A 13,001-nucleotide genomic window follows, 5' to 3' on the forward strand; every position below is an offset into this window, starting at 1 on the left:
AATCAATCATTTCCATGGCTAGCCCACAGATGGCCTTAGAAATGGGAATTTACCATTCATACACTAAGCACAATTATCATTCTCATTTTATTTTCCTTACTTTTTAAAAAAAAATCCAGAATCACCCTTAGTTCTAGGATAACATTGTGTGGGGAAGCTGGCTTGATTAATACCATTAAACTGAAAACAAGATGGTATGCATTTCATGCAACAGAAATTTATCATCCCTACATCCCTAACTCCTTGAAAGGATATCTGAAAAGAAAATAAGCTTAAAGAAATCAAGAGGGGAAATAAAAATGGAAGCGTGACAAATATGAATTTAGGGAATTATCTACTTCCTAGGGTTGCTTAGAGAATTTTGTGAGATAAATTTTAGCAAAGTGCTTAGCACAGTGCCTGGCACATAGTGGGTTCTTCATAAAATCTTATTTCCTTATTTCCTTCCTTTTCTAGACTTGAAAGCAAAAGCCAATCTAATTTAATCAAACATTACAAAAATAGGATTGTAGAAATAGAATGAAGGTATCTTAGGGGACAAGAAAAGCCCTTTAATTTTACAGACAAGAAAACTGAGATCAAGAAAGGTCTCAAAATCAGAGATCTAAAGTTGGATGGTGTATTAAATGTCATCCAGTCTGACATTCTTATTTTACAATTGAAGTAACTGAAGCTATGGCAAGGTATATGGCTCAATCAAGAACACACAAGAGATAGGTACAAGGGCCAGGATTTCAGCACCCTTGTCTTCTGACTTTAGACTGAGCAGCATTCGTTTTTATTGCACCATAAAGTCAATAAGCACCTATTATGTGCAAGGCAGTTCCCTGGATCCTTAAGATATGAAGACAAAAAGTGGACTTCCTACCCTTAGGAAGTTAATAGTCTACTTACTACCCAATGATGGGTAGTTTTAACTATTCAGTGTTTTAGCATATTTTGTTAATCAGGAGGAAAAAAAAAAGAGTATTGTAAATCTTCATTTATTGTGAATTTGTTTCTAAGGGCATTGAGCAGGATTTTCTTTTTAAAACTCTACCTGCTCGCCCAGATAAGACAATGTGAAATGATGGTATCATAAAACAGATCTGACTGAAAGTTTTGTGCCTGGTCAACAGCTCCTGCTTTGGGCTCATCTAATTACTTTGAAACTTGAAAGAAGCAGTTTCCAGTGCTTTGTCACCAAGCTGTGAGCTATGTCTGTCCACACAACTCACAAGGCCAGCTGGACTTAAATGTTAGACAGGGGTAGAGAAATCATTTAGTGTTATGTGGGTGGGAAAGCCAGAAGTAGGGGTAGAGACTGCAGATTCTTTTCAGAGTGATGAATTTTTTTAAAAAGCATATTTCTGAAGCTTCAAAGCATAGGCTAGGAACATTAGGAAAAATGTTTGGCAGCCCGGATAGTACCTGAAAGAGAACAAGATAAAAAATATCACTAGGAAAGCAGAAAAGGTCAGATATAAAAGTAGCGACTCAAGGGCAACATGGACTTATTGCCTTCTGATTTTCTTTGAAAGCATACTTTTTGCTGATTATTATAAGAAATAAATGTCAATGAGACAATATGGCAGAGCTGATTCTGCTAGGCTGGTAAAAAAAAAGAAATGAAGGATATTTTGTCTTTGAAGGGTTGGTTGAGAGTTTATAAATATGACTTTTAGACAGATTGAAAACAAACAGGGTGGAAAAGCTCTAGGACTGGACTTTTTTTTCAGGGCATGTTTTATGCTTTTCCAAGCAATGAACAATCAGGTGCTTAATGTTTAACTGGCCATTGTACTATTTATTGGCTAGAAGGGAAAAGTCTGCTTTGTCAAAAATGGAAAAAGAAAAGTAATAGAGTCAGTCCTTTGAGTACTGTATTCTATACAAAATACATCCAACAAAGAAGCTTTTGTAGGTTCTTACCAATGAACCCGATACATCAGGATATCCTATTTGAAATAATGGGAATGCACTGAGAAGGCATGACCCCGAGCAATTGAGGAGGGGCCTGAAGAGAAGAGGGTGGCATGGAAGATATTAAATCATGCTTCCTTCTGTCATTGCCAATTATGTATTCAGGTCCCAAGTCAATGTTTAATATATCATCATAGCAATGTATTACAGACCCAGTATGGTCCGCATAATTGTAGTAACATCACTCTGATGTCATGTTAGATGCTGGCAGGGAGCCATAATGAGCATGATACTTGGTCCTTACTAAGAAATAAGTCCATGGAATTTTTTTTCAAATAAGTGATTAATTTTAAGCCAAACTAAAGAAACCACTCATTTGAAGAACTGGAGGTCATTTTCCAACTGTTACTTCATGGTGTACACTGGCACAAAGCCAGTAAGACAGAAGGGAAAGCCCTGTAATAAAATATGTTTTAATAAATTATTAATTTTTTTATAGCCAGGCTAAAAAGGTAGAAGGAGGATGGTATTTTCCAACTTGGCCACAGGCTTGCTCAGGTTAAAACTCTCCTTTTTTCCCCCCTCTTGCCCGACACTGCCGTCCGGATGAGATCTTGCTATAGCTTATCGTAACTGCAATGCACAATCGATGCTTAGAATCCTGAAAGATCAGCAATAATGTACGTGAACTGAAGAGATCAATATCTAGCTTTTTCTGGGCTGTAACTTTTATCTTAGCCCCAATTACTCCATGACACAGAGGTCAGTTTTTTCATCTTTTAGTTGTTTAGGAATCAGAGTAATTTTTCATATTCATTTCATGTGATGAAGAAATTTTCAAATTCTAGTAGTTACTGTTAAAAATTCTAAGACATGCTTGAATTGTTTCTACCTCTTGGCAAGTTGTCCTTCACAGAAATAAATTCTAATTGAGACAGAGTATTGGATTTTTTTAAATTCCTAGGTGATCAGATGCTGTTAAAATTTACAAAGACATTTCTGTGTGTTCTCTTTTGTGTATGCAACTTTGTAAATACAAATTACATCATATTTTGATAATCTATTAGACTGTAAACTGACCATTTGTGTCAAGGATAATAGAGATAATTCTAGGTATGATAAAAATTCTAACCTCCAAAATGTTTAGTTTGTATTGGGTAGCACCTGAAATTTCCCCATTCAGTTGACTAGTATTTACTAAACACCTACTAAATGTCAGGCACTGTGCTAAGTGCTAGAGATACAAAAAAAGGCCAAAAAATGTTCCTGTTCTCAGTGTGTACACAGGTTAATTAGGGAGACAACATAAAAATATCAGTCAATAAACATTTATTAAGCACCTTCTAGCTAGATCCAGTTCTAAGCACTGGAAATACAGAGAAAAGCCTAAAAGTCTCTTAAGGATCTTATAGTGTAATAGGGAGATAATATGCAAACAATTATCTACAAATATATTATATATAGGATAAAATGGAGATAATCCACAAAGAGAAGACTCTAGAATTAAGAATGATTGGGAAAATCTTCCTATGGAAAGTAGGCTTTATAAAAAATGGTAGACCATATCAGTTTAAACACCAGAGTAAAAGAGAAATGGTGACCAAACTGGGGCAAGGAAGAGGAATTTTGAAAACTAATTTTGTAGTAGGACTTCTGAAGGAGAAATATCAATAAGGATCTCAATCATCTAAGATTAAAATCTCTAGACAAGAAAACAGTCTGCATAAATAGAATTTTTCCCACTAGAAGGTCCCTACAATGAAGGAAATCATTGTTCTAGACCACCTATCTCCCAATACACAGACATTAAGAAAAGATCCACTGGCTGGGACCTATTTCTACATACTTTTAATGTTTAGATCCCAGGCCTTCTTCAGGATTCAGCCTCAAACTTCCTTCTCCAGGAGCCTTTTCCTGGTCTCCCTGAAGCTAGAGCCTTCCCTCCTAAGATTATGTTCCATTTAGTCTATGTTTAGCTTGCATATACCTATGCATTTACATATGTTCTCCCTCATATAAATGGAAGCCCTTTAAAACTAGGAACTGTTTTTCCTTTTCATTATGTCATGACCACCTAGCAAGATATTTATCAAATGATTGTTTAATAGAATGAATGACTAATTGATAGAATATTTTAGTTACAAAGTAGATAGAAATATTTGGCATCCTAAAATATTCATTCCCCCTACATTTTTCCATCACATTTATAAAGAGCAACATCTGTAATGTACACACTACCTTTTATTCTAAAGAGTTCATGTGAATTATACTTCCAAATACTGTTTTCCTACTCCTATCCCAGGGATAGTGATAGGTATTGCTCATCAACCCACCTATTTTTTTCTTACCCAAGAACATCATATGTAGGAAAGCCTTACTGGAAAGCAGGGGTTCTGATTCCTAACCCAAACCCTTCCCACCAAGCCGTATAAAGTAATAAAGAACAGATGTGATAAGAATTTATTTGATAGTATCACATTTACTTGTTTATGTAAGGTTGACATTGGGAAGACTCGTCTTCTGAACTTCAAATCTGGCCTCAGACACTCAATCGCTTGATCCTGTTTGCCTCAGTTTCTTCATCTATAAAATGATCCAAAGAAGGAAATGGTAAACCTCTCCATTATCTTTGCTAAGAAAACTTCAAATGGGGGTCAGGAGATGTGGGACCACAACTGTAAATGACTGAACAAAACCAACTAGGGTCGGCACCTTTTTGGTCTCCTTTTGCCTAATTTTCAGAATGGATATAGCCCAACTAACTACATAAAGTGAGATGAATTTGGTGATGTTTCCTTTTATTTCTTCTTTAAAATGTTGCTTTCCTAAGCTTCTTGGCAAGCATGCTCTGCTCCTAACTTAGTGACCCAGTTAGCATTATCATCTTGTAACTTAAAATTATATCCATAAGCAGCATCCAAATGAAAGCAGAGCCAAATGAAATGGTTTGTACAAGTTTGCTATGTCTAGCGTGCTTGCCAGCTCAACATAGCCCAATCAATTCTCCCATGATCCAAATTGTTTACTATTCTATATTGACCTTTGTAGTGGGCCAGTGGCATGGTGTTTTCCCTCCACATGCAGAGTATGGACAAAGGCTGTGACAACTGCACTTAATGGTCCAGTCACTCAGGATAAAATATATCTGCTTCTTTCTTCTGTTAGGAAGAATTGATTAAGATTTATTTTAATGGTTTGTTCCCCTGAACTCCCCGATTTCCTTGTAATTCAGCACTGCTATCCAGCTTGAGATTTTCTATGTATTATCCTGACACCACACATTTCCACATATGCTGTCCAGGAGAGGCGATGTGGTGCAAGGGCTGGAGGGCAGGGTATGGAGTCTGGAAGACTTGGTTTCAAATCCCAGCTCAAGCCCTTTCCTAATGCATTAGACTGAGCATGTCACAGTCCCTCTGAGTCTCTATTTTCTTGTCTTTAAAACAGGGACGATGATGATATTCCCTTGCTCATAGAGCTATTGTCAGCATGGATAGGAGGGATATTGACAAAGTATTTTGTATACCCCAAAATTAGATTTCTCATTATTTAAGCGATCATCTTAATTCAGTGGGAGGAAGGAGACACCTAGGAGGATAAAATAGTTTGCTATATGAGTTTGCTTTTATCAAGGAAAATTGTTGGTCTCTGTTTTATTTATACACTGGTATTTTTTAGTCTAATCTAACTCATGATAAAAAGCCCTATCCATTTCACATTTTTTGGAAGGACTATACCAAAATCAAACAAATGTTCATGGGAAAGTCTAATGTTTGTTTTCTTCCACCAAATAAAGTCATTTGGATTTTGTCAGCCATGTACAATAATCGCCTTTTCAGATTTTTTGTTTACATTCCACCTTTAATTCATTTCAACAAGGTTTTTACGTGTCGGTTAATATGACATTTGTATGTTTAAGTGATGTTTAGTAAGCACTGGCCATTTTTAATGGTAATGATGATGATTTTTAGGAAAGCAACTGAAGTTTACAAAGAAATCTTTTGGTTCTTTTTTAATGGAATACAGAATGAAAGGGTTATGGTCCAATGAAAGCACTGTCACACTGACATTTTCTGATTCTATAATAATAATAATAATAACTGAAATAATAATGACAATAGGTTGCTGTAAAATAACATCTGACTCTTTGAAACAGAGTGGAGCATAGTGTGCCTGAACAATATTGGAGTGATTTTCCATTTCCCTCTTTCATGGATTAAGGTAAATAGAGGCCAAGTTTCTTGCCCAGCCCCACAAAGCTAGTAAGTGTCTGAGTCCTGATTTGAATTCAGTTTTTCCTGACTCTAGGTCTAACACTCTATCTGCTAAACTATCTAACTGGCCCTAATAATAACAACAGGAATCTAACTCTAAATCTTCTCTTCCCAGTGAAGCAGGCTGCCTATTGAACCAAAAATAATTGTAATAAAAATATAATATCATTGATGCCTAAGAATAAAATGATAGCTACAGATGGGTGAGAGGGAATAACATTCTAAGATTAAGGAACAGTATAAGGGGATGGTGTTGGGAACTCTATAATATAATTTTAAAATGCTACTTTTATTAACCTTTATTACTTTTATGACTGAACGATTTATATCTATTAAAATAAAAATGATGTTAAATCAGACCAAATGATAGAAATTTTAATTTGTCTAGGAGTCTAATTTAGGAGAAAAAAACACATATTTCAGTGAATCAGAGGAATCATTTGATCTTTACTTTTGGTTCTTATCACTGGCTATCTGTGATGAATAGTCTGTATTCATGTTTTATTTTAACCTTTCTTTTTTCCCTAATTTATTTCATTGTGGGATAGGCAATTTGGAATTTCTTCAGGGAATGCAATACCCAATTATAACACTGTTTATGAAAGGATTTAGTTGATAAATAATATCCTTTTGGATGAAGCTCACATTTCCAGAAATATAACCCCTATTTTTTTCACTAAGTGGTATACACAGTATCACAGTTGATCATGCTCTTTTAATGTCTAAAGAAGATTCTTGTTATTTTAAAAATATAACCCAAACTCAGATAGTACCCACTTAAGTTAATGGTGGTATGGTTTTACTTCTTTGAAAAGTCTTGATCTGACATTCTTCAGTTTGTTTTGAGGGCTCTCCACAGGACACCAAGATGAGGCAAGAACAGCCATAGATAATAATAGCAAGAATAACAAAATGACTTCCATAAATGTAATCTTGGGACAAAATGTTATACTTAAGGACTTCTCCTTTTGAGCTACTTTCATGTTAGGTTACCTGGTTTCCACAGATCATTGGGACCAACTGGTTTCCTATTTTCCACATGACATTGCTTATTTAGATATTTGTTGCCCTTATAAGTCATCTATGTCATTTTACCAATGGGGAAATTGAAGTATGGAGAAACTACTTGTTGATGGTCACATGGGAAGTAAGTGGTAGAGCCAGTATTTGAATCTAGTTCCTAAAACATGAAATCTAGCACTCTTTACTCACTCTGTCAGTAAACATTTATTATGTGACTAATATGTATTAATCGCTGTACTAAGTACTGTGCATTAAAAGAAGGGCAAAAAAGCAAGCCCTACCCTCAAGGAGTTCAGTCTCATCGGAGAAACACAACAAGTAAACAAACACATCTAAATAAAATATAATTGAAGTGAGGCAGAGTTGTACATTCATCAGCCTCTTTCTCTCTTCTAGGGCCATCAAAGTCCATTGGCAAGAAAAAAGTCAGGATGACTAGAGGTGCACCAGGAGTCAGTGGATGGCCTTGGCATTTTTGATATCAGACCGAATTCTAAATGTTTCACCACACCTGCTTTAGCTGCCTTAGTGGCCATTGGAATGCATTAGTCTCCTTTGTCCATTCTGCTGGTGGGAGTCTTCACATGCTTGAGGCAGATATCTCCCTACCTCGCCTAGAGTTTGAGATCTGTCCTTTTCTTGGTTGAGCTGGTCTACTTGGAGATGATGCACCTGGGTGCAGCTCTGCACATACATGGATCCTTAGAGCCATAGATGAGAATGGGTAACAGGTAAACACCAAAGGTAGGTAGCCAATCCTGTTAAGGTCTCAGCAAGCCCTCTCATGAGAGTGCTAGTCTTCTTTGAACACCCCATGCACCCCAGATGGAATCTTAGTTGGTTCTGGAAGGAAGCCAGCTAATCCAGGAAGCAATGATGGGGAGAGAAAACATTCCAAGTATGGGGGACAGACAGAGAAAATGCCTCTAACCTGGAGATGGAGTATTTGTTTGGGAAACAATCAGGAAGCCAGACTCCCTTCATGAGGAGCTCTAAGGCATAAAAAGACTAGAAAGTGAGGACAGACTAGCTTATGAAGGGCTTTACATGCCAGAGGATTTTGTATATGATCCTAGAGGTGACTGGAAGAGTTTATTGAATAGAAGGGGAAATGATCACTTTAAGAAAATCACTTCGGTGGTTAAAGGGAGAATGGTCTAGAGTGGGGCAAGACTTTGGAGCAAGCAGATTTATCTGAAGACTATTGCAATAATTCATTCAGAAGATGATGAGCACCTGCAGCAGGTGAAATAAACAAGCCTTACCAAAAGTTTTGGATATAAGAAATAAGAGATATGGCAAGTTGGATCACACTTACATTGTGAACCTGGGAGAATGATGATGGTGCCCTCAGAAGCCATAGGGGATGTTAATAAGTGTGGATGATTTGGGGGGGGGGGGATATGAGTTTAGTAGTAGACTTTCCACTATTCCAAGGTTCCTCCTTATTCTACAGCTAACAGGTGGTCAATCGTTCATGTATCATTGCAGAATTTCATGGTTGAAGCAATCCATCTTCTTTCCATTAATTACCCTATTTATAGGATAACTTGACAATGTCTGACACTTGAGAATATTTCATTTTCTACCAAAGGGCACATTTGTCAAAATATGGCAGAGGAGTGGGAATAAATGGGCATTTAAAAAAATGAGTGCACACACAAACACACATGCACAAACTAAAATTGAGATTTTCTTCTTGTAGTTTAAATAGACTTCTCATTTAATAGTGTATATTCACTTTTCTCTTTACTCTCTGAATTCTTGTAACTTGTATTTCACTTGTTAAGCATCTTAGCAACAGGTATGTCTTCTTTCAAGTTACTGTCTTCAAGAACACTCACCTAGACACAGAAAAAAACACCTTTATTACAAATATTTGTAGTAACTTATTTTTATTATAGCAAATACAGTAGGATTCTTTATATATTCAATATAGTGTAAGATGATTTTGACTTAGTGTAACCATTTTTGTTGTTTTACTAGAGAAAATATATTATAAATTGATCCTCTCCCTTTCAATTAAAGGGTAAAAATCCTTACTTATTACTTTAGGTTCAAAAAATATCTTGAAATCCTTACAAATGTTCTCTAACAAATAATTCCTTGTGACTATAATTAAGAGAGCTTTGAGAAATTGCTATGAATTCTTGGTTGGACGTCAGACCCCTCCTCTTTTCCTCTGAAACAAAATCCTTTATCACATTTTTCTGAATTAATTATAAAAGTTAAAAATTAAATCTTACTTGTGTCCCCCACATTAATCCTTCCAGATCAGTATTTTTTGGCTCATATTAATGGGAGCACAGTCTAGTAAGATTTAATTTCAAACTTTTATAATTATAGTTAAAATTAAATCTTACTATGGATATATTGGATATATTACGCATTACTTTAGATGAAAGCCATCCTGGGAGGATTATCAACCGGTACCCAAGTATGACTTATGTTAACTTGAGTAATTAATTAAAATCATAGGATAAAGTCCTATGTTTGCTATATGATTGGGGGTCTTTATAAAGATGCTGAGATCTCTCAAGAAGTTTTAAATAGGCTTGTTGCAAGAAGTGAAAGTCACCCCAGGACATCATGAAATCATTTGGTGAGCCCATGGAAGCCAATTCTGACTAAATTTTCTCTCTCTACTGTAATTACTTGAATTCATTTGTTCTTTCTCTAAGTTCTCCAGTAGGCTCACAGTGCAATTTTGAACTGGGGAAGGCGATTAACATTAATATCTACATTTAGAGAAGCTGTCTTAGAAAGTAAGGGGTGAGTTTTGCGAGAATAGTTGGTCCTTTGATTTTTAAATATATTCAAATTTTGGTCAAGGTAACATTTCTAAAATAGGTCTGACCATGTCATCACCTACTCACCGTCCATGCCCCAAGATGAAGCACTGTGTTTGCCATGGAAACCTGGCCCCTTCCTACCTTACAAGCTCTGTTGTACTTTGCTTCCCTCTAGCTATACTGCCTCCCTTGACATTCCTTGAGTGCAGTTCCCCATTTCCATGTTGTTGCACTGGCTGTCTTCCTCAGATCTGCCTTTTAGTTTTGTGGCTTCCTTTAAGTCTCAGCTCAAATGCCAGTTAATGCAGGAAGCCATTTCCAGTCTTCCCTTCTCACCCTATCCAACCCCTGGCTGTGTTTGCCTTACTCTTTGTATTTCCTTCATCTGCTTTCCATATATCTTGTATGGCTCTTTTTATTTACATGTGGTCTTCCCCATTAGACTATAAACTTTAGGGGAAAGTAAAATTACTAGCATTTGCAAAGCCATTTAAGTTTTGTAAAACACTTTATACATATTACTTCATTTGATCCATAATTAGTATTCCCATATTACAGAAGAACAAACTAAGAGAGTTTAAATGATTTGTCCGGAGACACAGAGGTAGTCCCTGAGATATAATATGAGCTCAGGCCTTCCTGCCTCCATGTATAGCATGCAAACAAAGTTGACTATTTGGCTCTAACCTTAAGCATATTGTAAATAGCTTCTTCCTGTTTAAAGTCTTCTGCTCTCTTAGAATTGGGACATTAATGCATTGCTGGTGGAGTTGTGAATTGATCCAACCATTCTGGAGGGCAATTTGGAGCTATGCCCAAAAGGGCGATAAAAGAATGTCTACCCTTTGATCCAGCCATAGCACTGCTGGGTTTGTACCCCAAAGAGATAATAAGGAAAAAAGACATGTACAAAAATATTCATAGCTGCGCTCTTTGTGGTGGCAAAAAATTGGAAAATGAGGGGATGCCCTTCAATTGGAGACTGGCTGAACAAATTGTAGTATCTGTTGGTGATGGAATACTATTGTGCTCAAAGGAATAATAAACTGGAGGAATTCCATGGAGTCTGGAACAACCTCCAGGAAATGATGCAGAGAGAGGAGCAGAAGCAGGAGAACATTGTACACAGAGACTGATACACTGTGGCACAATTGAATGTAATGAGCTTCTCTACTAGCAGCAATGCAATGATCCAGGACAATTCTGAGGGACTTATAAGAAAGAAGACTATCCACATCCAGAGGAAGAACTGTGGGAGCAGAAACATAGAAGAGAAACAATTGCTTGATTACATGATTCGATGGGGATATGGTTGGGGATGTAGGCTCTAATCGATCACTCTAATGCAAATACCAATAATATGGAAATAGTTCTTGATCAATGACACATGTAAAACCCAGTGGAATTGTTGGAATTGTGAATTGGCTATAGGAGGGGTTGTGGGGGAGTGGAGGGAAAGAACATGAATCCTGTAACTATAGGAAAACATTATAAATCAATTAATTAAATAAAAATTTTCAAATTAAAAAAAATAATGTCCCCTGCTCTCCCTCCAGACATTTTAAGAAGCTTTGGACATGCAAAATATCATGCAAGAATGGAGTCACTGATATGGCAAATGTCCTCTATGAGGTAAAATGAGCCAAGCAAATGATGGGTTAATTCACAGCAGAAGTCCTTAATATGGCCTAACTCAAAGTACCTAAGATTCTATCAGTGTGTCACACTACTAATGAGCGCTGCCTCATCAGCTCCCTTGACTCAGGGAGCCCTGTGATTTCCACAGGCAAGGCTGTGTTTAGAGAGGCAGCTGCCCCTTTCCAGCCCCTCGGGCTGATGTGCTCTAACTTGTCTCTCCTCCCCCAGTGACAATCACTATACTTTACACAGGGATGTTGGGAGGCCTTTTATCTCTCCTCCTCTCTAGTCTTGCTATAGTACCTCATCCACCATTTATGTCATCTGAGAACTTTCCTGACTCATGTCAGTCAGCAATTACGTTCTAAATTCACAGCTGGTCACTTTAGGTAGGGAAAGAACAAAGAGATCTATGCTTTAACTGTATCAGAGCAAATGGAGCAGAGATTTGGTCCTGCACCCTCTCCCTCCTCAAAGCCTTGCTGTTCTTTACATCCCATCCTTGCGGCCCATTCCCCTACATTGGAGCACTTTCTCTCATGCCCATGCAATTTTAGTGGCTTAGAAATTACTAACAGGATGTCGAGTTTGTTGCCTGAGACAGACATGGTCTTGAACTGAAGCCCTCATCTGATGCACCCTAATGGTGTGGATGTGACTCTGGTTTCTCTAAGGCCATCTTGGCATAGTACAAGCCTCAGTAGGTCCTCAGAAGTCTAAGCACCTTCAAGTACAAACCTAGGGACAGAGGACACATCTTTGATGGGAAGACCAGCCTGAGGAGGAGCAGAAAAATTTATTTTCAGATGACTGAACACACAATGATGAATATTTTGGCTATACCCACTCAGAAAGAAAGTCTACTATATCAAAGAAAGGTTGATATCTTGGATAGTAAAAAAAAATCCCATCCATGAAATCATCAGCTTTTACATTTTGACAAGAGTCAGCAGAATCCTATGAAATCTGTGAACTATGAACCCTAAGAAGGAAAATCTTGTGAAACCTAGACTTTTTTTTGACCAAGGGATGGAAGAGAGCAGACCTAGACCTGTAATCTCTCTCCCTGTCTGTCTGTCTCTGTGTGCCTCTTTCTCTTCCCTGGGTGTAACAGGTTCCTACTTCTCCCATAGATTCCCCTCCATATATCTATATACCTAGAAAAGAAATAAACATGAAATAAAAATTATGGTTATGGAATAGGTAACACATCTTCTAAATTAGTAGGTTTCTGTTTTTCTTTTTTTCCTACTAATGAACTAGTTTTCCTCTTTCTCACCTACTTTAAACTGAAAAAAATCAAGAAAACCAAAATCCTCATAACAAATATGCATAGTAATGCAAAGCAAATTCCCACAGTGGACATGCCCCA

General features: G+C 37.0%; 1 long non-coding RNA gene across 1 annotated transcript in view; it reads right to left on the minus strand.

The window, feature by feature from the left end:
- Window positions 1-8,938: 8,938 nt before the first annotated feature.
- The window catches only part of LOC103097428 (uncharacterized), an 11,197-nt gene continuing 7,134 nt past the window's right edge, over window positions 8,939-13,001 (minus strand). The window contains exon 3 of the long non-coding RNA XR_467457.3: window positions 8,939-9,043. This is a non-coding gene — a long non-coding RNA (uncharacterized LOC103097428). The remainder of the gene's footprint in view (window positions 9,044-13,001) is intronic.

Source organism: Monodelphis domestica, chromosome 4 (assembly GCF_027887165.1).
Source record: "Monodelphis domestica isolate mMonDom1 chromosome 4, mMonDom1.pri, whole genome shotgun sequence".
NCBI lineage: Eukaryota > Metazoa > Chordata > Mammalia > Didelphimorphia > Didelphidae > Monodelphis > Monodelphis domestica.